Genomic DNA, 25,867 nt, shown 5'->3' with positions numbered 1-25,867 from the left:
ACAGCTCCTCGCTGCAAACCTTTAGGCTTGCAAAAACCACAGCCATGATTCAAATAGCCTTCTCTCCACCATGGTGTTGAGTCTAGTCTCAATTAGGAGCAAGTACAGGCCCTTTGGAATTTATCGGAACTCTAGATTTCAATTTACCTCGTCCTAATATGAGACAGACGTTGTCAAGATTATGCAACGGAGCGATTCCCGTCTGTGTTTTTCTTCACTTCCCAAAAACGGCACAAACGCGTTTTCCAGCCCCGGTCTCCAGCGCTCCCAGGAAAGCAGCAGGAAGTTCTCTTGCAATCCAGAATATCCCACGAAGTGGCCACTACTCAGCTCCCCTTCTGTGCACGAGCAAAGTCCTACACTGTACTTGGCTGCAATCTACAGCCCCTGTTTTTGATTCTCTCTCACCTCCAGTCCCGCGATGCAGTGTCAGGATTGCATGGCTCTGACTCATCGGCTGAGCTCACAGCTTTAAAAAAAAAAAAAAAAAAAAAAAGCCACAAGGCGGTGGCGGGCAGCAGTGAGGAAGGGCGCTTTCTCCGATCTAAAGGATTGCACAACTCCCAGGCAAGGAAACCAGGAGCACCCGCCTCCTAAACACACATGCACGGCTATACTGAACTGAAACCAGCTCTTCCACTTCATCAGCACAACTGCCTCAGTGCGCAGCCATCTCCCCGCCGTTCCCTCCCTACTCAAGCAGGCCTGGGCCACTCCTACTTCCCGTTGTCAAATAAGGCAGCGAAGGGGGTTTAAAACCACCTAGCAACTCCACAGAGCCGGGGATTTCCAGCATATTTTAGCTCTACATAATCGCTTTTCCTTTCTCTCTCACGTGCCCTACTGTTCGATTTGAAAGGCCCGGAGGGAGGAGGGCGAGACACACACAAGACCATCCAATTAGCCCACAGTGTTCATCTCTACAAACTACACCAAAACGATGACTTCTGGAGAAAACTGTTTTGCCCTCGAAGAATACCCATGCAGTTTATTGATAGAAATGTAGCCGTGTTAGTCTGGGGTAGTTGAAGCAAAATGCAGGACAATGTAGCACTTTAAAGACTAACAAGATGGTTTATTAGATGATGAGCTTTCGTGGGCCAGACCCACTTCCTCAGATCAAATAGTGGAAGAAAGTAGTCACAACCATATATACCAAAGGATACAATTAAAAAAATGAACAAATATGAAAAGGACAAATCACATTGCAGAACAGGAGGGGGATGGGGGGGGAAGGAAGGAAGGTAAGTGTCTGTGAATTGATGATATTAGAGGTAGGGAGAGTGGGATGTTTGTGAGTTAATGGTATTAGAGGTGATAAATGGGGAAACTGTCTTGGTAATGGGTGAGATAGTTCAAATGTTTGTTAAGTCCTTGTTGGCAAGTGTCGAATTTTAACATGAATGACTCGCTTTACAACTGTCTCTGTTCACAACAGCTATATATGCAGAAATTAGCATATCACAACTGGTAATTGAGGTGCATAGGTCAGACAAAATTTCCAGCAGGCCCCCTTCTGGGATGTTATGCTCACCAAACAGTTTGGTTTACAAACTCTCCAGGTGCAGGTAGGGGAGGCAAATGAAAAGATGCACATACACGTAGGATAGGCAGAGCCCGAGATAGCACAGGAAATTGGACAGTCAGAACAGGGGTTTCAACAACTCTGCTGCTGATTCACTGCTTAGATGCCTTGCCTAAGATCAGTTTAGCTTTCAGCATTGCCAACCCCAACTCATGTAAAAACTTGAATTGGGACCCCCAAATAATCATGATACTTAAAAGTCATATATGCATTTTCTGGTTGCTGATTTTTATTTACCCTCTTGTTTTTGAGCTTTTTTAATACACTTGGGGCACATTTTCAAGCTTTTCTCAGCAATCATGAGGACCAGAAACTCCCTTTAAAAAATACAAAAGCCAACATTCTCATAATCATTTGTCTCCAAGGGTTGAAGCGGAGGTTTTAAGAAAAAACATTACATGTAAAATTGTGAACATTAGCAAAACTGATTTTCTGCTCCGTAAGACAGGTATAAACAGATGCCTATTTAAAGTGCTTAGGATTTACACAAGAGGAAAGTAAAGTATTAGTATTTCTTAAAAGCAAATAGAAGAATTGAGTGACAGTCACTCACTGTACAGTCAAATCAACTGCAAAAATAGTTAAAAGTTTTTTCAGGTTCAAAGCCTGTTCTTGAGTCCCTCCTGCCAGTTTTTCTTTAAAAAAAAACAAAAAAACAAAAAAAAACCAAACACACATTTTCTCTTCCTTCTTGCTGAGTGAAAAACCCCAAATTACAGGAGAAACTGACTTCTATTTATATAAAAAAATGCTGTCAAAGACAGCAAATAAAACAATGAAAGACGTATTTGTTTTCTTTAATTTTAGGTGTGTTATTTGCAAGAATATTAGGGAAAAATTCTAGAGAGTAATTTTTAATTTAATGGTGTCTCTTAAAAATCAGACTAGACTTATTATGCTGCATGGGCCATTCCTAAATGACTGCCTTGCTAAAGGCAAGTCTGCTTTCTTTTAAGTACAGTCATGGGACCCATCTCTGATAGTGAACTCCTGTATTTGCATGGTGTCCCACGATGAGATTTTGTGCAGGCACAGGGGTTTCCCTAAAGCAGCATGCAGACTCAGGGCCTAAGGCTGAAGAATCTGACATGTTTCCACTACCCATATTTGTTTTGGGTGTTTAAAACTGCAGGTCAAGCACAGACAACAGCTCATTTCCACTACTGCTGCCATGTGCAAGAAGCTTGCACCTGAGAGCAGAATGAAATATCCCAGGACAGAATATTAGCAGGAAGACGTAACTATCTGCCTTGTGAACTTTGAGGTATGCTAGTTTTTGCAGGCACTGTTCCTCTTGCACCTTTATTCTCCATTCTCTTTGCATATTCAGTACAACATGACAGCCATCCAGCACTTACTAACTAGTGCCTTTGGTGCCCCAAAGAGATCACGAAAACAGAAATTATTCCACAAATGATAGTACAGCCTAAGTAGTAAAATTTTTCTGACAGGCATATGTAGCCCACACCCCTAGTTGCACCAAGACCACTTACACAGAAAATAATGTGTCTGCTCTACAGCCTTAGCTGAGAGAGAGCTGGCTTTTAGCTCATGGAATAGAGGCTCATGCACAGAGGTCCCAGGTTCTGTTTCATTACACATATCCTCTCAATTACAATTTCATCTCAAAGCAGCTCCTCTAATTAATATAAATATTTGTGTGCCCTTTCTTTGTGGGACATCACAGAGTATCGTAAGGGGGGAAAGCATCTAATGGAGTGCACTCAGTTACATATTATGATGTGAAATGCTGTACAAAAAGAACATAAAGATGAGTCTCTGACCTAACCAGCTTACAATCTAAGACAACAGTCACAAGATGGATCCAGACAGATGGGAGAGTACAAAGAAACAATGAGGCAGTACTGGTGATGATAGGCAGTGGCCCCCACACACTAACAACCTAACTATTATCATGTTTTTTGTAGGCATCACAAAGAAAAGTTTTGAAAAGGGATTTGAAGGTAGAATGTGAGGTAGCTTTGTGGATACAGACATCTGTACTGTAAGTGAAATACAGTTTTTTCTGTAACATACAAGGTCAATAAGTACTAGCAATAACATGCTCAATGCAGCCATTGGCAGAAAAATTCTATTCAACTTCTCAGCAAAACTAGATAAATTAATGTTGATATTTTGGCTTCTACCTTGCTGTAAACTTTATAGTATGGCCCCATGTGAAAAGCTGTGTTTAAAGTGGTAGTCAGCAGAGAGGAGCTGGGCACTTTCTCTAATCCATTAACGATTATATGAAACTTATTCCCCACTTTCAAGAACTTGAGGATTTGCCTCACCCTCTTTTTATCTTGTTTATAGAAGGGATGTTTCTTATTAGTTTTTTTTTAATATATTAAAACATCAAGAATATCAAGACTGATCTTCTCTGGTGTTGCTGGAGGACTTTCTTAGGAGGTTCAAAGATTAATTTAAAATTCTCAAATCTATACTGAATGGCATTGGAGAAGACAGCTGAATATTTTGTCTCAACTGGTCGTGAAGCATTGGATTTAATAGTTAAATTTGTTAATTAAAAATATTTTAAACAGTAGCTAAAAAAACCCTCCTCAATTGCTCAATTTTCATTTCTCAACATTTGCAATGGCATGCTGTTAGTAGCTCTCTAGTCAGAGCCTTTGAAAGGAGGAAGACCTGCAATTCTGATACTAAGGAAAAAAGGAACCTCTCCTGCCCCCTTCTCCCCCCACTACAAACAAACTTTTCATATATTATAATTAAGTTTAAAAGGACACAAACTGAACACTCCCACTCATCACTCACGCAAACAGCCTTTCACGTCTTTTTACAAATGTTGTACCTTCTGTACAAACTAAAATCTTGGCTTGTCTCTCCGACATGTTCTTGTGGCTGTCTAGCCATCAGTTCAAATTCAACAGGCCTAAAATAGAGAACATACTCTCCCTCTTACCAGTCAAAGACCTCTCTACTACTATTTCTCAATCACTCTGAACAACACCTGGAACTTGGGCCTGCAACCTGGGCATCATCTTCAACTCAAACCTCATTCTTGGGTCTCACATCTAGACTACATCTAAATCATTCCTATTCTTTCTGCAGTAATAACTCGAAGAAATGGCTTTTCTCATCAATTCACACATCTAAAAAGATCACCTCTACATACATTCCCATCATTTGGCATCTAGATTACTACAACATCCTTCTCTCTGGCCTGGACCAATATAATCTTGCCTCATTTTCATACCTGTTCAGAATATTGCTGCCAAAATAATTTTCCTAACCCATTACTTTAACCATATTACCCCATCCTTCTTCTGGCTTCCTCTTCTCTATCACAGACATAACTTTGTCTCCACTTTCAAGACCCTTCACTGTCAATCCCCACTCTATCATTTCTCATTCACTATTGAGTTGTTGATGCTTGCTTCCCACAGGCCAGTGATGCCAGCCTGCACTGCCCACTTGTTAGATTTTCACAAGCACCTTCAAACTTTCTGCTGCCTTTCATGTATGGGAAGTGCTCCATGTAAAGATCCGCAAAGCCACTTCATGATACTCCTTCAAATTCTCCTTTGCCATGATGCCTTCAAAACTTTGACAACAATTCAGCTATTGGGCTAAGTTTACACAGCACAGATACCTCTAGTATCCCAAAATAGCAATTCCACGTCTTTAAACATACCAGTTATTTCAAAATATATTTTGAAATAATAGGTGTGATATTCCAGCATCCCTGTAAACCCTCATTCCACAGGGGTCAAGGGATTTGTCAAAATAGTGCTTTATTTGAAATTACTTTGAAATAAGCTACATAATTTGCATAGAGCAAATTGTGTAGCTTATTTCAAGGTAAGGATGCTATGTAGATTCACTCTTGGTGTGCAGAGACCGCTGTTGACCATGCTGACCAATACTCTCTCATTGGGCTTCTCCCACTGATATAGCTACTGCCACTTGTGGAGATGGTTTTATTATATTGACAAGAGAACTCACTCTTGTCTACACAGAGTGGCTATGCAAGCAGCAATCTTACAGCTGTGCAGCTGCACCAGTATAGCTGTAAGCTCCCCAGTATACACATAGCCTTAAGATCCTTGGGTAGTGGATCATTTTTTTGCTCTGTAGTTTTACAGTGCCTAGCACAAAGTGGTCCTCATCCATGTCCATTCACCTTCTCTTACTGCTCCTAATCTGATTACAAATTCAGTTCAATGAATGGGTTCGTAGGTACAACCAATACAAATATACAGTCATTTAACATGTATTTGGCTTGCTCAGATGAAACAGAAAATGGTTGTTCAGAATATATAGCTCAGTGCCTGCTCACTATGGGCACTACCTCTTCTATACAATAGCCATTTTATTTTTAAAATAATCTTCTATCTAACACTAAGAACTGTATTACTAGCTTTAAATACTAACAATATCTTTGCTTCTCTCTGTAAAACTATTCGTGACAACTTTATCTTAGAAAGAGGGCTAATCTCCAAAAACAGTTCATTGCCTCCACACAGGATTGGGGGATTTTTTTTTGGTTGGTTGTTTTGTTATTATTTTCATGTTTGATTTAGAAACATAAACTGGCTCTGCAAAATGGATTGGGGAAGAGAAATAACCAGTCCTGAGACAAGAACTCGTTTACAAAGGCTCTAATTCCCTATCAGCGAGATTGGGGAAACTACACAGATTTAGTGCATTACTTCTCTGCTCCTCCCCTCACCCGCCAGGAGTGAGAGGAACGCACACAAGCCATTAACTTTCTCTTTGCTCCCTGACAGTAAAGGGAATGAGAAGAAAAGCAAGCAGGGTTACAGTACACATGGCTGCTGCCCACCCTGCTCTCCCAAAATGGCACCCTTGCTGCAAACATGTTCTTGTTTTGGTTTCAGTGGGGTATATAAAGATCAGTGAAACCCATTCGCCTTTTCCTGCTCCTAAACTGGCTGCAGGACCAATTCACACAAACAGGCTACTAGTACAAGCTGCTCTGTTCCTGCAGCACTCAGCACTTAGCTTTGGGTGGCACCAGGGGAAGCCTCTCACTCCCAGCAACATGTAGCCTGAAAGTATGTGGAGAATCAAGGATGGGGATAGAGATGCAATCAAAGGAGAAGAGCAAAAAAGTCACCTATTAAACTTGCTAAAACAGATATAAAAAAGCCAGAAACAAAAACAAAGCAGGAAAATAGACAGAGTCCAGAGAGAGAGAGAGGATAGAAGAAATGAAGGCTAACTGCATCAGGAAAGATGGGGGCTGCAACACCCAGCTACAAATCCGTCCCAAGAAGTGAAAAGTTCCAAGAAAAAACAGATTGCAAATCAATAACAATTTCTGTAGCTACAACAGAAATTTCATGTGATTGGGAATGGGAGAGAAGGCAGTCCCTATGATCATGAAGGTAAGGGGAGGTGTCTGTGAGAATGTCACTGTGGAGACCACTCATATAGAGAAACTAAAAGCTGGAATTTAAGTACAGGAAAGATGAAAGATTTTGGATCAAGAAAGGGATTTTGTGGTCTAAAACATTCTTAAGCTGCTTCTTATCTGTACCTTAATTTCATTTTAAATTATTCACTATACCCCGTAACCTGCAATCAGTGATGCTCTGCATGTACGGGCCCATATATAAAAGGGGTTCAAAGAGTACCAAAGCTTACTATGATCCCCCAAGTAAGCATGTTATGGCCGGCCAGGGGAAGGCAGGAGCAATACACTGCCCAAGCCTCCCTCCCTCATGCTCTGGTGGGCTGGAAGAAGGCTGGGGCTGATTTCCCCTCTTACTTGGAGGACTATGAGAGGTGCATTCACACCTTTGCAGTCCACATTTACAAAAAACCTACCCCCCTTTCCCAGAAATTCCTGGGTATGGGCCTGACTAGATCAGATGGCAGGATCAGGGCCTATAGGCAATAGCCCCAAGTAACATGGGTTACGGTACATTCCCTTACAAACCACTATGGGCACATCTACACAGCAGGGCAAAAGCTGAATTAAGCTACACAACTCAGCTATATCAAGTGCGTAGCTGAAGACGAAACAGCTTAATTCAGCTTTTGGTGCTGTCTACACAACAGGAAGTCAAAGGAAGAACACTCTTCTTTCAACTTCCCTTACTCCTCGTAAAATGAGGGTTACAGGAGTCAGAGTAAGAAGTCCTCCAAATAGCCATTAGTTTAAAATAATGGCTTGTTGTGTAGATACGCTCTTTGTTATTTTGGAATAACATCAGTTATTCTGTAATAACGCTGCTCTGTAGACATAGCCTATGGCATCCAGTCAAAGGTTTTAAATTAAAAGTGTTTTTTATTAAATGGTCTTTTGAAATAAATAAATTATTCACTTTTTGTGGAGTAACTGAGTTCTTCAAAATATATTTCCTTGTGGGTGCTCCACTTCATGGGTTCAACAGGCGCATGTGTGGCTGATCAGAATTTTTTCTATACCAAAGCTTCTAGTTTGCACATGCATGTTATGCTTCCTCATGCTAGACACCAAGGCTATATAGAGATGCATAAGCCAAATGCCCTCAATTCCTTTCCACCTGAATGTCTCCACAGAGAACAGCCGGAAGCAGAGGGGAGGAAAGGACAGGTAGTGGAGCTCCCATACGGACACCCATCTCAAAGAACAGCAGCTACAGCACAAGGTGAGCAACCTCTTATTTGAGCAGCATCCCAATGGGTGCTCCATTTCAAGTGACTTCTGAGCAGTTTCGCCAAGGGGAGGAAGGAGCTTCAGAATTGAGTCCAGAACTGAAGACAGTACTGGAGTATCCAGAGCCACATCAAACCTGACCGCATGGAAAGCACAGTGCTTTGAAAATGTATGCATTGACGTGCATATAGCTCATATCTCAGTCATTAGGTTTGTTCTTAAGCAATGCTGTGGATGTCAAGAAATGAAAATCCGCTTCTGTTCCCCACTGAAGAATTTATAGCTGTCAGAGTCATCATCCTAAACAAGTTTGTAAAGCCTCACAAGTTTAAGACTTCGATCTAAGATTGGTCCCCATTCTCTGTCCTCCTTTAGTACAAGAAAATACTTTGAATAAAGCTTTTGAAAGGGAGGGACTGAGTCTCCTGCTCCTAAGCAGATGAGAGAGTTTACCTCATGCCTTAATACAAGCTTATGGGAGGGGTCCTTGAAGAGGGATGGGGAATGGAAGTTGAAGGGAGGAAGTGACATCTAAAAAGGGATGGTATAACCCAATATTTTGACTTCTGTGACCCACTTGTCTGAGTGAACCACCTCCAGGCATGTTGAAAATGGGAAAGTCTGTCTTCAAAGAGGAGTGGTGTGCAAATGAGCATAACTGTAAAAGCAGAGATGCAGCAATATTTAAACCCTCAACCAGATCAATAGTTGGGTAGTTTTAGGGGCGGAAGAGAGGAGCGGCCAGGTGGGAAGCTCTCTTTTTCTGAACTTATGTCTTTTCCTTGTGGGTTTGGTGGATATATGGGATCTGAAAAACTAAGCAGGATGCAATCTCTGGGCAGTGTGACACCTACTAAACCATCTTTTATTTGCAGGTGTATATGTGTCCAGGGAACATAAAGGAGTTTAGAGTCCTTCAATATATACAAGGACTCATCTGCCATCTCCAAGAAAAACCTATGACTATCAAAGGGGAGATTCTCAACAGTATTCTGTATTTCTCTTAAAAAACCCAAAAGTTGGAACCATGATGCCCTGTGCACAACTACTGCCAAATAGATGGACTTGGCAGCAGTGTCCACTGCAGCCAAGAAAGAAGAGTGGTACTGGCCAATATTTGGCCTTGTGAAATGAAATTTGGCATTGTTCCCTATGGTCTTAGGGCAAATGTTCAATAAAGGTCATCCATCTATTGTAGTTTGTGAAACTGTATTTGATGATGACCACCTGATAGTTTTCAATCCTGATCTGCAGGGTTGCTGACAAATAGAACTTCCATCCAAACAGATCCAGTCTCTTTTAGTTCTTGGGGTGGAGATACCATTGTAGGTACCAATAGAGTATGGTGCCATTGCTTGCTCTGTTCTGAGGATACTAAATAGGTAGCTGCCAATGGCAGGCCTGAGCCTGCTGGTACCAGATCGGGGGACTATGCTTGCCCTTCTTGTCCCTGGTAGACAGTACTAAAGCCCTGTCTCAGAAAAGTCTCTCCCTCCAGCTCCATGGATTTCTGGTACTGCCGATATTGGCAGAGTAGTCCTTCAACACAGTGGTGTGGAGCTGACAGGTCACGGTTTCACGAACAGCAGCTCTTACAGGGACCTGGTCTTCTTTGGAACCTTCTCAGAAGCCTCTAACAACTTCCCATTCTTAAGGGAAAACCTGCACCAAGATGCACTGGTCTGTCTAGAAAATTAAAAGTTTACTTATGCTTCCCTCATTCCCTTTGTCTCCCTGTTCTTAACTGATAAAATAAAAGGATGTAAAGATGGATAGAAGGGGGAGGGTAGGAGTGGGGAACAAAAGCTAAAAGTTCAAATCCAAAACTTTTCCAAAAAAGTTCTTGCAAAATAGAGTTACTTATTTCCAGGAACAAGCAAGATCATGATATGGAACAAAAGTAAGTTCAGGTAACCAAATAAGTTCTATTATACTCTTCTATCATTTATATTGATTTCATTACCTATATGACACTCAAAGCACTCCCAAAGTGTTTTCTGATCTATATATACACACACCACACCAACTGTATGCAGCTGCTTCTTGTGTGGAGGCCATGCAGGAAGCCAACTTGCCACATGCTAGACAAAAGTGAAGCAAGAAAGAAATATGGTAAGTGACAAGCAGGCAAACACCTACTCTTCCAAAAAATGCTTGGTCATTAAAGATATCAATATAGAGGAGATAAATCCCGTGTTTCTTTAAATAAGGTAACCTCCAAAAGATCCTTCAGAAAAATTATGTTAAGTTCAAATCTGATGCTTAGAGCGCCTCTCAGTCTATACAGTTATCTATTAATGTATGCAATATGAATTAATATTTACTATTTTTAAATAAAATACTCTCCTAGTCATCTTCGATTTTCAGTACTCATTTCCAGCAATGAAGCAGAATCAACACATTACATTCACTTAGGCAAGTAAAATTAACCAATTCAGTGACACACATTACCAACCAACAAAAAAACTCCAAGAATATATTCCAAGAGTTCACAGCCCCACAGCAACACAGACATAGAGCTCTCCCCGATGATAAGCGAGTAAAGCAATGAACACATAACATTACCTTGCAACTTGCCATCAGGTTCTTCCCCTCTTGTGCAAAATTGCTGTGGCCAAGTGTGTTCTAAGAAAGAGTCTATCAACAACACCTGAAATAATTGACTGACCTTGTCTTGTCTCTAGAAATATTTTCAGCATATCAGTTGTTATTCAAGCAATGCTAGATAGTGGGAGCAGTTTTGCCAATTTTTTCCCTTAAAATTATGAAAAAAAAACCCAAACCCCCAACTACTCCCAAAATAGCACACCATTGCAAACAAATTAACCAGGGCCATTTGACAGGTCAAGATCTATGTCCATACCTTTGAAGCCTATGAAATCCTACAAACCAGGATAAGATAGGGAAAAAACAGCTGCACCCCCTCATATTCTACCCAGTGATGGCTGACTGAGCAGTTAGCTAATCAGGACAGAGGGAGGAAGTAAGGAACCAATCAGCCATCAGCTGACAAACCTGATAAAAGTCAGGGAGGCAGCATTCCAAAAGTAGGAAAGATGAGAATGATGTTGACACTAGTGGAGCTTGGAATGAACGAGCTACCTAGAAAGGGAGATTTTTTTTCCTCCTAAGGTTCTGGTAAAGATGTAGAGATTTAAAATTGGGATGTTGCACTGTCCTGGAGTGGGCAGAAGAATTTAGAACAACATACAGCCTGCCTGGACACTAAAAGAAAGTAGGTCTGAGCTGTTTCTGGGACATCAGAGGACAGGGACTTAGCATTGCCCCATCGTGGGAAGGGAGGAGAGAATTCTGTCTATGCAAGATTTGGGAATGTTGGAACATGAATAGATGCAGCTTTTTTTCAAAGTAACTCCTCAGATATGCACTTCTGTAAATCATTAACTAAAAACCAAACTCATGTCAGTGCTTCAAGCTAGGAATGTAGCGCTGGAAAGGATAGCTTTCCTCCTCCCACCCTTTCTTACTAACTCTACTGGATGAGTAGTGATAGTTTTGTGCAACAGTCAGCCAGGTGCAGAGAGTTTATAGTGGAGAGGGGAGAGTTACTGAAAGAGTCTGCAGTTGTTACTGTCAGTTTTTTACCATTTGCTGTTGTCTTCCCAGCCACAGAGTACAAAGCATATAGTCACCAGCCTGAACAATATCAGTACCATGCAGAATACAGTTGTGCTTTTGTTCATAAACAGTGCTTTCCAGCAATTTTTCTCCTTGTCTATTATCTCTCAGCATTAACCACATGAAAGGAAATATTAGGATATCTAAGTCTGTTGGAGTAGGCCACACAACTGTGCAACAGCTCTTGTCCTGAGCTGATTCTGAATACAAACTATTGCTGTTCCCAATAAAGCATATGACCTTCATAAGTGGTTATGGATCTGCAAAGTTGCCACTAAGCTAATTTTTCCAGACTAATCCCAAATTTAATGCACAGATCTCTGTGTTCCACAAATATATTAAATTAAAATATCTGAAAGTAACTTTTGTTGGCCACGCAGCATCCATGCCATGATTTTGCATAAAAATGTTTTTAAAAAAATGTAGAGACACAAGACAAGAACGTTTCAGTCTATGTTATAAATAGTTAAAACTCCATGGTCTTTCTAATGCTGTCAGAAGGAAAAGATATCAAGAGATGTATAATCTTCTAGGCAATTTGCTAAGCATTTCATAAAGCATTTGCTAAGGTACCTGCAGTCACATCATTACACTTCTTCCCTTTGCATAGAGTGACTATATCCTGCCAATTTATCAAATCCCAAAAACAAACTCATTGAGGAACTAAGGATGTCAGTAGATTTTCATATACTCCCCATGCAACCAATATTGTACAGTAGGAATGATTACTAAAATACAACTAAACATTTCATACTTATTCATAGTGGAATATTTTTCAAGACAATTCTGTCATTTTTAAATGTCTCCATTATAGCTGTGACTAAACAAAAAGTTATTTTATTTAATCTGTGTTTGGAGGTTTCCTCTTCTTACAAATTTAAGTACAGCAAACTGCTTTATTGAATTATTCCTTGAAGTGTTTTTAGTGCTTATGAATACTGACAGATTGACAGTTTTTTATTCTAAAGTCCTATTCATCCTCAGGGTGGATATGGCATGGGCAGCTAACTGTGCAAATACCGGAGCCACTGTGCCTCAGGGTGGAACTGCAGGGAATCACCCTTCCAGGGATCAATCTCCTTGTTTTTCCTCAGTCCTTAATCTTTCTGATGAGTCTTCTGATCTCAGCACTAGCTGATATAAATTAGAGTGGTGCCATGTAGAAACAGACACTTATCACTAGGAACTGGACCAAGAGCACCAATTCTCACAGAATTACAATAATTAGAATACAGAATTCTCACAGAATTACAATAATTCTTGCCCACGAAAGCTTATGCTCCTACACTTCAGTTAGTCTATAAGGTGCCACAGGACTCCTCGTCGCTTTTGCAGATTCAGACTAACACGGCTACCCCTCTGATACTTGACAATAATTAGATAGTGATACTTTGGCTCACTACCAACCTGGTTCGAATTAGAACCAGTGACTTGGATGGGAAACCTCTATAGCCGATTACTGTCTCCCAAATTATATTATATTTCCTCTTCTTTATGGCAAATTAATATATAAAAACAGTTTTCACTTAATGCAATCAACATTTGTCATCTAAGAGTATTTTAGGAGATGTGAATAAGTCTCACGAGCAGGTAGGTTATTATTTCCATTTTACAAATGAAGCAGAGTAGGGTTATAAAAGGGTTAACCAGTTACTTGGTGTGCTCCCTGCATGCAGTGCAGTGTGGTGAGCCCTGCCCAGCCAAAGCAGCCCCCACCGATGGCATGCTAAGGGGCTACTTTGGTTGGACCCACTATGCCACACCACGGGCAGGAGGCTGTTCCAGTGGCCTGCAATACAATGCAGTGGGCTGGTTAACCGGTTAAACATATAGTTTAAATGGTTAACATTTGAAATGGGATTTTACATTCTTACTTCCCACTGTAATGTACACACAAGAAAAAAAGTTTGCATCTCTCAAAGAGACATAAACTTTAAGCAATTGGGTTATATAGGAGCTGTGATGTGCCAGTGCAGACCGAGTTGCTGGACTGTTGCCTTAGCTAGCAGGTCACTTAACTGAATCTTGATGTAAAAGAAGAGTTACCTGTAGATATCAGAAGCAGCAAGAGTAGCCCTCAATTTAGTATAAGTTGTTTTAAATGGCATTAGAAGTAGTAGTAAAAACAGAACCCTAATTGTCTATATGGAGCAGCAGTGAACACAACACAGATGTGATTTTTGAAGTGCATGAATTGGTCCCTGTAGACCCAGCTGAAACATGCTAGTTCTTTATTCTGTTTTAACATATTATGTTAAAGTACATCATCAGGGTGTATACAGGGGTGGGCAATAAAACGTCAATAAATCACCAGGGTTAGCCCCCGATGGGCTGCCACTTCTGTATTTACCTATGCCTCTGCAGGTACTAGCAACTGAACGCACCATTAGCCGCAGATCACTGTTCCGGCCAATGGGAGCTGTGGGAAACAATGCCCTTTTCCACACCCATTCCCACAGCTCCCATTGTCCGGGAATGATGATCCCTGGGAAACGGTAGCTGCAATCACCAGTACCTGCAGAGACACAGCTAAATATTATGGTAGCACCCCACCAGGGCCTAACCCTGGCTATCTCGATCTGGCCAGTATTTGCCCACTGCAGGTCGATTGAGACTAATTAGCGAGCAACATGCTAGTGCATTTTAGAAATCACACTCCAGTAGAGCCCAATGCACTGTGCAGACCAGGCCTTATTCTGAGTCTTGAAATATAGACTTGAGGGAGTTTTGCTTCAGAGTTTTATAATGCAAGATGAGATTATTTTCTGCATCAGCTTTTATGCTAAGTAGAACACCATCTTTCCTCAAAGGAAGCTAGGCTAAAGAGACCTGAATGATTTCTACTCAAGTCCTACCACCAAAAAACAACAGAAGAGCCCTAACCAGGGAAAGAAGGTTTTAGTCCTATTTCATGTTTATGACACAGACTTCTCACCTACAAAACAGCACACTTTGTTTTGAAAAGAGATATTCCAAGGCTGAAAGGCCCAAAAATTAAGTTTGATGACTCACATATACTATTTTCTGTCTCGGATACCAAAACAAAGGCTGTGAGATTGCTGAAGAGATGGAATTGCAGCTGATGACCACCAACCACCATGGGCACTTGTTTTCTTGAGTGTGTTTTTTGGGGGGAGGATATTTGTTTATTCTGTCATCCCTGCAAATCTCCCAGTCTGTAAGTGGAAATAAGGGCACTACTTAGAAGATTATTTTAATTTTGGGGTTTAACTACTTTGATAGAATGAGTACCAATACCCCAAATCAAAATACTAGATCTAAATATTAATCTACCTTGATGGCATTTTTCACTGTTTTCATTTTGCAGTTTCATGATTGAAACTAACAGCCTATAGTTATGTTGTATAAATCCTAAAGAGACATATAAATATAAATTATTCAGGATAGGATTGCCTTATTGGTTTAGTCCTGCCATTGAAAGAGAATTTCTGATTAAAATCACCCCAAAAGCTAATCCACAGGAACTGTCCCCCCATCTCCCATTTGACAATAGGTGTGTAGAACCAGTGCTTGGGGCAGGGGAAGAACACAAAGCCCTGTGTTCCCCCCGCCCCACACTCCCACCCAAACCTAGGACCTGAGGGCTGCTTCTGGTGTACACAGCACAGAGCCAGGACAGGTAGGAACTAGCCTGCCTTAGCCCCACAGCACAGCTGACCACATTTTTAATGGGCCAATCAGTGGTGTTGATCAGAACCACCAGCGCTCCTTTTCAACTCTGTGTTTCAGTGGAAAATGGATAGCTGGTCACCCCAGTCTCCTATGAGTGAGTTACTGAATAGTAACTCCTTTTCTGGACAGTTGCTACTGACGTCTGTTCAGCACCCACCTGGGTTACCTCCCTTGTTGTTGTCTCTGGAGACCTAGTAGCTGGATACTTCCCAAATCCACAGCATATTTTAGTGACAACCATCCCACACAATCTCATAACTTCATATGCACATATACATATTCACATAGAACAGTGAGTGTCAGCAGATCACAGTCTTTCCCTTGACAAGGATGCTTTAATGACATGCTTTATATGCGATATCACAATTATATATAAATGAGGAATATGGGGGCACTCCCCCAAGGTACTGAATGTCATTCTCAGCATCCCTACGTAATCACTGTATTAGAGATGTGCAGCTTAGGTGTTTTATTGGATCTTAAGATGTGCAGGTAGTGGCTGTAGTCAAAAGCACTTCATTTATCCTGGTGAGAACCTTTTCTCTCTGATCTCACCATGATTATCCACACCTTTTTTACCTCAAGATTAGATTGGTGCAGTGCAATCTAGAAAGGTCTATAACTTTGGAACCATTCACAAATAGAAGCTAAAGAGAATGCTGTGGTCAGATTATGAAGCAGTTTCATGGATAAAAACTCACTCCATCAGTGCTCCAGGAGATGCACTGACTGACAGTGAGCTTCCACATAGAATTCTGGGTGTTGGAGTTCAACTGTATAGCTTTAATGGGCTAGCAAAGGAATCATCTCTCTCCACAATTCGCATGAGTTATTGCACAACTGAGGGATTTCATGGTTTGGATGTAGGGAGTATTAAATTCATGCTAGAGGGAACATGATGCAGAATATAACCAAAACCTCTTCAGCAGACAACTTCCCTGTGCCATATTGCTAAAATTATGACCGATGGAGGTGCTGAAAACTGTGGTCCCTTGCTACAAATAGAAAAAAAAAGTCTGGTCAATGTTATTTTGAGAAGTCCACTGTTTTAAAACTCACTCATCTGCTAGAGCAAGAATTTGTTAACCTTACAGGCATGTGTTGCAAAACCTAACTTTTCTTCACAGGTATGAGGAGAGGTGAGCTCATAGTTGAAGTGATTTGGGTTTCTTTTTCTTTCTTTCTTTTTTTTTTTTTAATATATTACTGGGAAGATTTGAGATGTTAAGACAAGATGAAGAGTCCTTTGCATTTGATTATGTGTTTTAATTTAATAACAGCAAAACTTTTAAGAATAACTGAATACATATAGCAGCAAAAAATCTGTTGTATATTGCAAACAACATTAAAGGAAAACCAGATACAAAAACCATGCCAAAGTTTACCCATCCAGAAATCATTTTACTCTAATCATATTTTTATTTGATCAGCTGAGTGAAAAAAGATGTCTATCAGAAGTAAAAAAAAAAAAAAAAAAAGTAATGTAGTTCAAACATGATTAAGCACTGACAATTAAGCACTGACTACTATTAAAAAAAACCACCCAAGTGTGATGTGGGGAAATCTGAAGTACAGGCAGTCCCCGGGTTACATGGATCCGACTTACATCGGATCCCTACTTACAAACGGGGTGAGGCAACCCCGCGCTAGCTGCTTCCCCCCAGCAGACCAGGGAGACGCGGAGCGGCTTTTTTCAGCAGACACCTCAGCTTGAGAATAAAGGACTGAGGGAAGTGAGGTGTGGGAGAATAAAACTGAGCTCTGGAGAAATGTTTGGCTAGTGTTTCCCCTACAATATGTACCAGTTCCGACTTACATACAAATTCAACTTAAGAACAAACCTACAGTCCCTATCTTGTACGTAACCCGGGGACTGCCTGTACTCAATGCTTTCTTTGCCTCTGTGTTCACGGACAAGGTCAGCTCCCAAACTAAGTGACGCAAGATGGGATGAAGACGGACAGCCCTTGGTGGGTAAGAACAGGTTACGAGCTATTTAGAAAAGCTAAATGTACACAAATCCATGGGTCCAGACTTAATCCATCCGAGGGTACTGAGGGAATTGGCAAATGTCATTGAGGAGCCTTTGGCCATTATCTTTGAAAAGTCGTGGAGATCAGGAGAGATCCCGGATGATTGGAAAAAGGCAAATGTAGTGCCCATCTTCAAACAAGGGAAGAAGGACGATCCAGGGAAATATAGGCCGGTCAGTCTTACCTCGGTTCCTGGAAAAATCATGGAAGGGATCTTTAAGGAATCCATTTTGAGGCACTTGGAAGAGAGGAAAGTGATCAGGAATAGTCAGCATGGATTCACAAATAGTCGCAAGTCGTGCCTGACCAATCTGACTAGCTTCTATGATGAAGTAACTGGCTCTGTGGACACGGGAAAGTCAGTGGATATGATATACCTTGACTTTAGCAAAGCTTTTGATACGGTCTCCCATAATATTCTTGCCAGCAAGTTAAGGGAATGTGGATTGGATAAATGGATGGTAGGATGGATAGAAAGCTGGCGAGAAGGCTGGGCCCAACGGGTAATGATTAATGGCTCGGTTTCTAACAGAGTGCCCCAAGATTCAGCTCTAGGACCAGTTTTATTCAATGTCTCTATTAATGACCTAGATGAGGGAATGGATTGCACCCTCAGCAAGTTTGCAGATGACACTAAACTAGGGGGAGAGGTAGATACGCTTGAGGAAAGAGATAGGGTCCAGAGTGACTTAGACAAATTGGAGGATTAGGCCACAAGAAATCTGATGAGGTTCAACAATGACAAGTGCAGAGTCCTGCACTTGGGATGGAAGAATCCCAAGCATTGTTACTGGCTGGAGACCAACCAGCTAAGTAGTAGTTCTGCAGAAAAGGACCTGGGGGTTACAGTGGATGAGAAGCTTGATATGAGTTAACAGTGTGCCCTTGTAGCCAAGAAGGCTAATGGCATATTAGGTTGCATTAAGAGGAGCATTGCCAGCAGATCCAGAAATGTGATTATTCCCCTTTATTCGACTCTGTTGAGGCCGCATCTGGAGTATTGTGTCCAGTTCTGGGCCCCCCATTACAAAAAGGATGTGGACTCATTGGAGAGGGTCCAGCGGAAGGCAACCAAAATGATTAGGGGGCTGGAGCATATGACCTTCGAGGAGAGGCTGAAGGAGTTGGGTCTATTTAGTCTGCAAAAGCAAAGAGTGAGGGAGGATTTGATAGCGGCCTTCAACTTCCTGAAGGGCAGTTCTAAAGAGGATGGAGAAAGGCTGTTCTCAGTAGTGACAGATGGCAGAACAAGGAGCAATGGTCTCAAGTTGTGGTGGGAGAGATCCAGGTTGGATATTAGGAAAAATTATTTCACTAGGAGAGTGGTAAAGCACTGGAATGGGTTACCTAGAGAAGTAGTGGAGTCTCCATCCCTAGAGGTGTTTACGTCTCGGCTTGACAAAGCCCTGGCCGGGTTGATTTAGTTGGGATTGGTCCTGCCTAGAGCAGGGGGCTGGACTTGATGACCTTCTGAGGTCTCTTCCAGTTCTGCGGTTCTATGATTCTATGATTTGTTTGGAGTTTTGCCCCTTGGGGGAAGAGAAGATGGGAGTGCATGCTCCCGCCAGCTTCCCTTACTCCTCACAGAAAGAGGAGTACTGGACAGTGGTGGGGGCTGCCCTCAGTATTTGATTTAGGAGTCTACACTAGACCTTCTCGCATTCAATTCAGCAGATCGACCTCAAGAGGGTCAATCTTCTCTGTAGTGTAGACATGCCCTAAGCGGGGAATATGATCGAGGTCTATAAAATCATGACTGGTGTAGAGGAAGTAGATAAGTGCTATTTACGTCTTCTCATAAGACAAGAACTAGGGGTCACCAAATTAAGTTAATAGGCAGCAGGTTTAAAACAAATATTTAAGAAATATTTCTTCATACAACACATAGTCAACTTGCAGGGTTCAAAAATAACTAGATACGTTCATGTAGGATAAGTCTGTCAATGGCTATTAGCAAAGTTGGGCTTTGTTGGTGTACCTAGCCTCTGCAAGAAGCTGGGAATGAATGATAGAGAATGGATCACTTGATGATTATCTGTTCTTTTCATTTCCTCTGGGGCACATGACACTGGCCATGGTCAGAAAACAAGATACTGGTCTAGATGGACCTTTGGTCTAACCCTGCATGATTATTTTATGTTCTTATGCAAATTACCTTCTTTGCCTCTCCCACCACCAAACAAGAGAATAGCTGAATTGCAACCACTTTTTAATTTTAATGCACTTGTTTTTCCTTACCCAGTACATAAGACAGGACCTTACCAGAGTCATAATTACACAGCAGAAGTCTACACAAAATCCACCAAGCTAATAGCAGAACTGACTGCTTAGTATCCACTGAACTGTCAAAAGACAGGTCCACAGATTCAATGAACTTTTGATATCTTTTACAAATTCAGACATGATTATAAATATTTTCTTTGTGGAGTATATCAAATCTAGGACTCCACTAGTGGCATGTGTCTCCTTCACAAAACATCCCTTCTCCCATTTTTAGGGGAAAAGGGCAATGCAAACAAATTCATTTTCCCCTCCTTTTAATTCTGAGGAGTTTGATAACATTTCAGGGAGGGATCATCATGACTTGAGGTCAAAAGGCAAAAAGGAACTTAGCAGCTTAGTAATGGCTAAATTCTCTTTTTATTATTTGCAATGCAAATCCTCTTTTTGTTCAACACAGAAGTCTTGCACAATAGCCTGTGTATGCACATTAGTTCCAACAATGCCTTCCTATGCAATCACATTGTAATTATACACTGTCATAAAGCTGTGGCTGCTATGAACTGCAGTATCACCCTATAAACAACTAATCTCAGTCTCTGCATTAGGACATGTCTCAGTCTTCCCCTCCCTTTACTATTTGCATACCGCCTTGATGCAGAGAACCTTTGCACTGCTTACAAACCAGTAAACCTGGATTTAATCAAGTTATTATCCTGTCTATTATACATTTTTAACTAGTTGTTTTAAAACAAATACCAAATAAATCTATTAAGTGCCACGTGGAAAAATTCCTGTAGGTTTATAACCTTGCAAGGCTTTATAAAGCAAAAATAAATCTTTGTTTAAAGTGTATTAGAATAAAGGGCGTGTATTATATAAGACATTCACATATGTGCGTGGGCGTATTGTCAGCTTTTATTAGTAAACTGCAAACTATCAGTCCTTTACAGTTACAGTCAGATGAAGAATTGCAAAACTTAGAATGCAAGATTGTCAAAAACAATTTAATATGTTTTAAACCCCATCCCCCAGAACTGTTTAATTATCAAACGGATGTTTATGATCTTTGTAAATCAAGAGCTCCCTTTTGTTTAATTCAGTACAGTATTTTTTAAAAATCAGTTAGCTTCCTTCCTACATGCACAGGCAACTTAAAGATGAGCACTTTTCTCACACTTTACACATTTCAAGCAAAGACTAATAAACAGGGAACATTCAAAAATCTTGAACTGAGATCCAGATACTGATCAGATGGAAATTTTAACAGGAGAAAAAATAGGCAAGAGACAGCTTCTTAAGTTGATAAAAAAGACATATAGAGATCATTGATGTAGCTTTGCTTCCCGCTCCCCCCCCCCCCCCCGAGAGAGAGAGAGAGAATGGCTTTGCATGGTCTTCTTTTTAAATTTATTTTAAATACACTTAATGTTTACCGTTTTTCAAACAGAAGAAACAAAAGCTGTGTTTCACATGAAGAAAGGTACTTGTGTCACAGCACGTCTGCTGCTATTCTCCAGCCTGCATGTGCGTGGGCCCCCAAAAGAGCAAAGTCAGCTGCTCCTGTCATTTGGCAATACTGATATGGAGGTAGGGTGTCAAGGCCATATAAACGGAAACTTAAATGCAGATCTCCCTCTCTACGTTCTTTTAGCTTAATCTTGTTCCAAAAAATAACCACAGATCAACCGACTGATTTTAAAAAAGAGCAATACCACAAACACGGAAACAAATCAATAAACAAAAAACTGCTGCAGAAAAGAGGGTGGGGAGTGGAATTCGTTTGCTCACCTTGGAAGCTAAAGGCAGCTCCGTTCCCAGCTCTGCTACTCCGAGGAGGGGGGACGCAGATGAAACAATTAACAAACAAAAACTTTGTTCCTTTCCCCCTGGGGCTCACTAAAAGCGTCACTTCCTCATACTGTAAGTGGAGGAGGCTCCCAATAGTCCCTTTAAGTCAACTCCTCCTCCTGCTTCTCTCCCAGAAGCTGCAGTTTAGAGTTCTAGTCCGGGACCCGCTTGTTCCTCTCCTCCAACCCTTGAGCAGTTAGTTCTGAGTGGCAGTAGCCGTGATCCTGCCAGGCTGCCCTTCTCAAAGCTCTTCGTTTGACCTTCTGAGCTTAGCATTTGTTACTAGTGTGTAGAAAAGAGGGGAGGGGAAGTTCTGCCGCACTGATTTGCGAAGCAAAACCTCGCTGAGAAATGCCGCTCTGTATATGTCATACCTTGCAAAACTCCTCGGTTATATAACGTGTCCAGTTCTCAGCCGTCCCCCGTTCAGGCTGATCTATTTACTTCTTTTTAATGGGAAAAGATTATAATGGGATTTTAGGGAGCAACTTGCAAGTGAGAATAGATTTCCCTGTTCTTTCCCCCAGCCCCTCCTGAAGTAAATACAGTAGGAATGGGATTGAAAGTGGGGAACCACAGAGTTCAGGGTTTTTGACAAATCTTCAGGTCTTTTCAGTAAATGCTGGATGTTTCACCAAACATCTTGAAACTTTCTAAAAGAATTTTCCTTTTGCTACAGAAAATTGTTCTCTCACCCAGTGGAATATGTACCTCTGTTTGTTTTCTGGGGGAACCTCAGGCCGAGGAGCCAGATGCGGCCCCTGGCTTGTCTGGATCTGGCCCCGGAGGCTGTGGGCCTCCCCCCAGCATTGAGGAGTCTGCACTAGTGCTCCAACACCCCAACTACTGGGCTGGAGCACACAAAATCTACTAGGCTGCCCCCTGCCCCCCCCAGGCTTTGATGTGGGAGGAAAGCGAGGGGACCATCTTTCTCCTTCTCAATTGTGTGCCGCCCCAGACTGATTTTCCTGTGGGTCAGCGGCCCCTGACCCAAAAAAAGTTCCCCACCTCTGAAATAGTTCACATTAAGTGCTGGGGGAACTTTCAGTCTCTCGGGGCAGAGAAAAAAGGTGCATGCTTGCACCTGCTCCACTCACTCACCCTGCTCCACTTTACATTAGAAAGTAAAATTTTTGTTCCATCATCACTCCCCGTGTAGACGGCATAAGAGTAAATAGTTATTGACAACAAGCAACACTTGAATAAATATATAAAGCAATGTTTTGGACAGAGTTAAAATGATCAGAAGAAAAACCCAGAGGGTCATAAAGAAAAATATACTAACAAGTCAATTCAGAATGAAGATGGCAACATTTTATGAAAACCTTCCTGTATATTCTTTTTTCTGTTTCACTTTTGATCACTTGCTATTTAACCCCACTCGCATTTACTTCTCCCCACCTCCAGGTTGGATCTATCTACCACACAAAGATTAATACAGAATTGATCAAACCTGGGGATTTTTCTCATCTCTGATTTACATAGGTGTATACAGGCAGTCTCCGGGTTACATGGATCCGACTTACATTGGATCCCTACTTACAAACGGGGTGAGGCAACCCCGCGCTAGCTGCTTCCCCCCAGCAGACCAGGGAGACGCGAAGCTAGCGCCCCCCCCCCCCCCCCAGCAGACCAGGGAGACGCGGAACGGCTTTTTTCAGCAGACACCTCAGCTTGAGAATAAAGGACTGAGGGAAGTGAGGTGTGGGAGAATAAAACTGAGCTCTGGAGAAATGTTTGGCTAGTGTTTCCCCTACAATATGTACCAGTTCCGACTTACATACAAATTCAACTTAAGAACAAACCTACAGTCCCTATCTTGTACGTAACCCCGGGGACTGCCTGTATGTACAAATGATCAGTGCAAACCACTCTACAAGGGGTTTCTAATTGCAGAGTGCTTTACAAAATAGGTCAGTATCATTATCTTCACAGTATAGATGTGAGAAACTGAGGCACAAGAAAATGAAGTGATTTGCTCAAAATCACACAGCAAGTTAGCTGTAGTTCTGGGGAGGAGGGGTGGAAAGCTCCTAAGACAGTAACAAGCTCCAGGAGCATTACAAGTAAAAAGAAAACTGGTTTCTCTCGCAGACCCACTCCTGTCTGGCACCCTGCGTTGCTGCCTCTTATACAGATGCAGCAGTGCAGAATAGCCAGGGGCTCCTTGGGAATGGGGCCAAAGTACACGGGCTGCCAACCCTGTTAGGCCCCTGTTAGGCCCTGGGTTCTATAGAATAGTTGACTAACCAATAAGAATTCATGAGGTTACTTGTCTATTCAATTAACTGATATTTAACATCCCTAGGCAGGATTGGTGTCCCTGGTCTCTGTTTGTCACAGCTGGGAATGTGTGACAGAGGATGGATCACTTGATAATTTCTTATTCTTTTCATTCCATCAGAAAACAGGAGACTGAGTTAGATGGATCTTTTGTGGCTGTTCTTATGTTCTTAATAGAAACCAGGTTTCAGGGGTCCCAGCCTAGTGCTCTGTTTATTAGGCCACACATCCTCCCTTTTAGTCCATGTACAATAATGAAAAACCATATAATGCTAAAGGTGTAAGTCTATCCAGGCACGCTGATGACATATAATTTCTTATAAAAGAAAATACTTGCTCCACTATAGTCAATGCAAAATTCCCATTAATTTCAGTGGAACCAGAATTTCACCCATTATTTCCCAGTTTAGTGTTACCTATTTTTTTAAACAGCAAATATTTTTTCTCATTTAAATATTTTTAGTGTTTAACTTGTTAAAAATACCCAAACAAGCCACTAATGCAACATTATATAAAAAATAAAATAGAAGTTAGTTTTCTCTAGCACTATTATTATTTGCTATCCAAAATTGCTGTATTGATGGAAATGGTATTTCAGTCACTATTAACCCAATGCAGAAGGAATTATGAGTGGGATCATAAAGGGATATAGGAATTTGAATACTGAGCCTGACAGGTCCTAACTTTTAGGAACCTAAAATAAAAAATCACAGGAAATGATCCACAAAGACCTACATGCTAATTATTGAGCTATGGGAAAATGTGGCCTGTGGTGGAAACCTCTCTTGTTGATAAGTGATTAGTACAGAGCAACAGGACAAGACCCTGAATCTCCCACATAGCTACCCTAACCACTGAAACACAGTCACTCTCTCTCATGTGTATGCACCCAATAACTGTTCTACCCTGGATAAATACTTAAATTACTATTGGGTCAGAGATGGAGGAAGAAAGCGCAGAAAGGTGACCCCTTAGTCCAATCATTAAGGCATCTACCTAGAAACCTGGGTCTAGTCCCCTTGCTCCAGTTATACTTTAATTATTTAGCCAAAATGGAATAGCTTCAACAAAAAAGAATGAGAAGCACCCACATAAGAATATCTCATTGCTCAATGACTGGAAAGTTCTTGAAAAGTAGGACACCCTTCAGTTCAAATCTTCTCTCTCTGTTGGGGGAAGGGGATTGAAGCTGGATCTGTCACAAAACCAATAAGTGCTCTCAGCAGTAGGCTAAATGTTACAATGTGGGAAGTGCCACTACTTCCTTCTCTGGCCAGATTTTAAATGGGATCACCCAATCCAGTAGGCATACTCAGAAACCACCTGCTGGATTGGGCCCTGCATGTAACTTGAGCAGCCGAATGCCTGCCTCCCCGATATATGAATTGTTCTGGAACATATATGAGAAAGAGATGACCAACACCTGTAGGGAGGTAGCACTGTGTACCTGCAGCCTCTAAAATGTAGTGTCAAGGGAACTTTTGGCTTGAAGACTTAAGCACCAAATGAGTTTAGGTTCCTTACAGGTTTCTCAGGAGTTGCGTGAATCACAGTGCAGCCAGAACTGAAACTTGGGTACCTAAGTTTGCTGTCTAGGAACCTAAAGTGCCTTTCTGGATCTGGGCCTGTGTGCTTAGCAACTGGTAACAGACCAATACATAAAGGAGCAAATTTAAATATCTTGTAAAATGTGATGAATCCAACAGAAGGCAATGGGAAGTGCACACATTGGATCCAGGGTTGAATTTGCCCTAATAAAAACTAACAAGATGTACCATTTACAATGGAATTATTACTTCCTCCCATGCAAAAGTGTGATTGATTGAATCTATATTTTTAATGAAGAATGTGAATGGAAATGAAGAGAACCGATTTAAATTTCATTCATCTCATTTGAAAACCAGTACCTACTAAGCCCTCAAACCAGGTTGG

At 41.4% G+C, this 25,867-nt stretch overlaps 1 protein-coding gene across 3 annotated transcripts in view; it reads right to left on the bottom strand.

Moving 5' to 3' along the window:
* MIDEAS (mitotic deacetylase associated SANT domain protein) overlaps positions 1 to 21,922 on the bottom strand; it is an 81,596-nt gene extending 59,674 nt beyond the window's left edge. The window contains exon 1 of one of the 3 annotated variants that reach the window (XM_006128609.4): positions 21,593 to 21,922. The gene's annotated coding sequence lies outside the window, so the exon portion shown is untranslated. Of the gene's footprint in view, positions 1 to 147; positions 2,174 to 21,237; positions 21,258 to 21,592 lie in introns of those variants that run through there. The other 2 variants (XM_075927260.1, XM_006128608.4) reach the window with 2 other exon arrangements.
* Between the last annotated feature and the right edge of the window lie 3,945 nt (positions 21,923 to 25,867).

Source organism: Pelodiscus sinensis, chromosome 4 (assembly GCF_049634645.1).
Source record: "Pelodiscus sinensis isolate JC-2024 chromosome 4, ASM4963464v1, whole genome shotgun sequence".
Classification (NCBI taxonomy): domain Eukaryota; kingdom Metazoa; phylum Chordata; order Testudines; family Trionychidae; genus Pelodiscus; species Pelodiscus sinensis.
The sequence above is the reverse complement of the archived record's forward strand: the minus strand, read 5'-3'. Positions and strand labels throughout refer to the sequence as shown.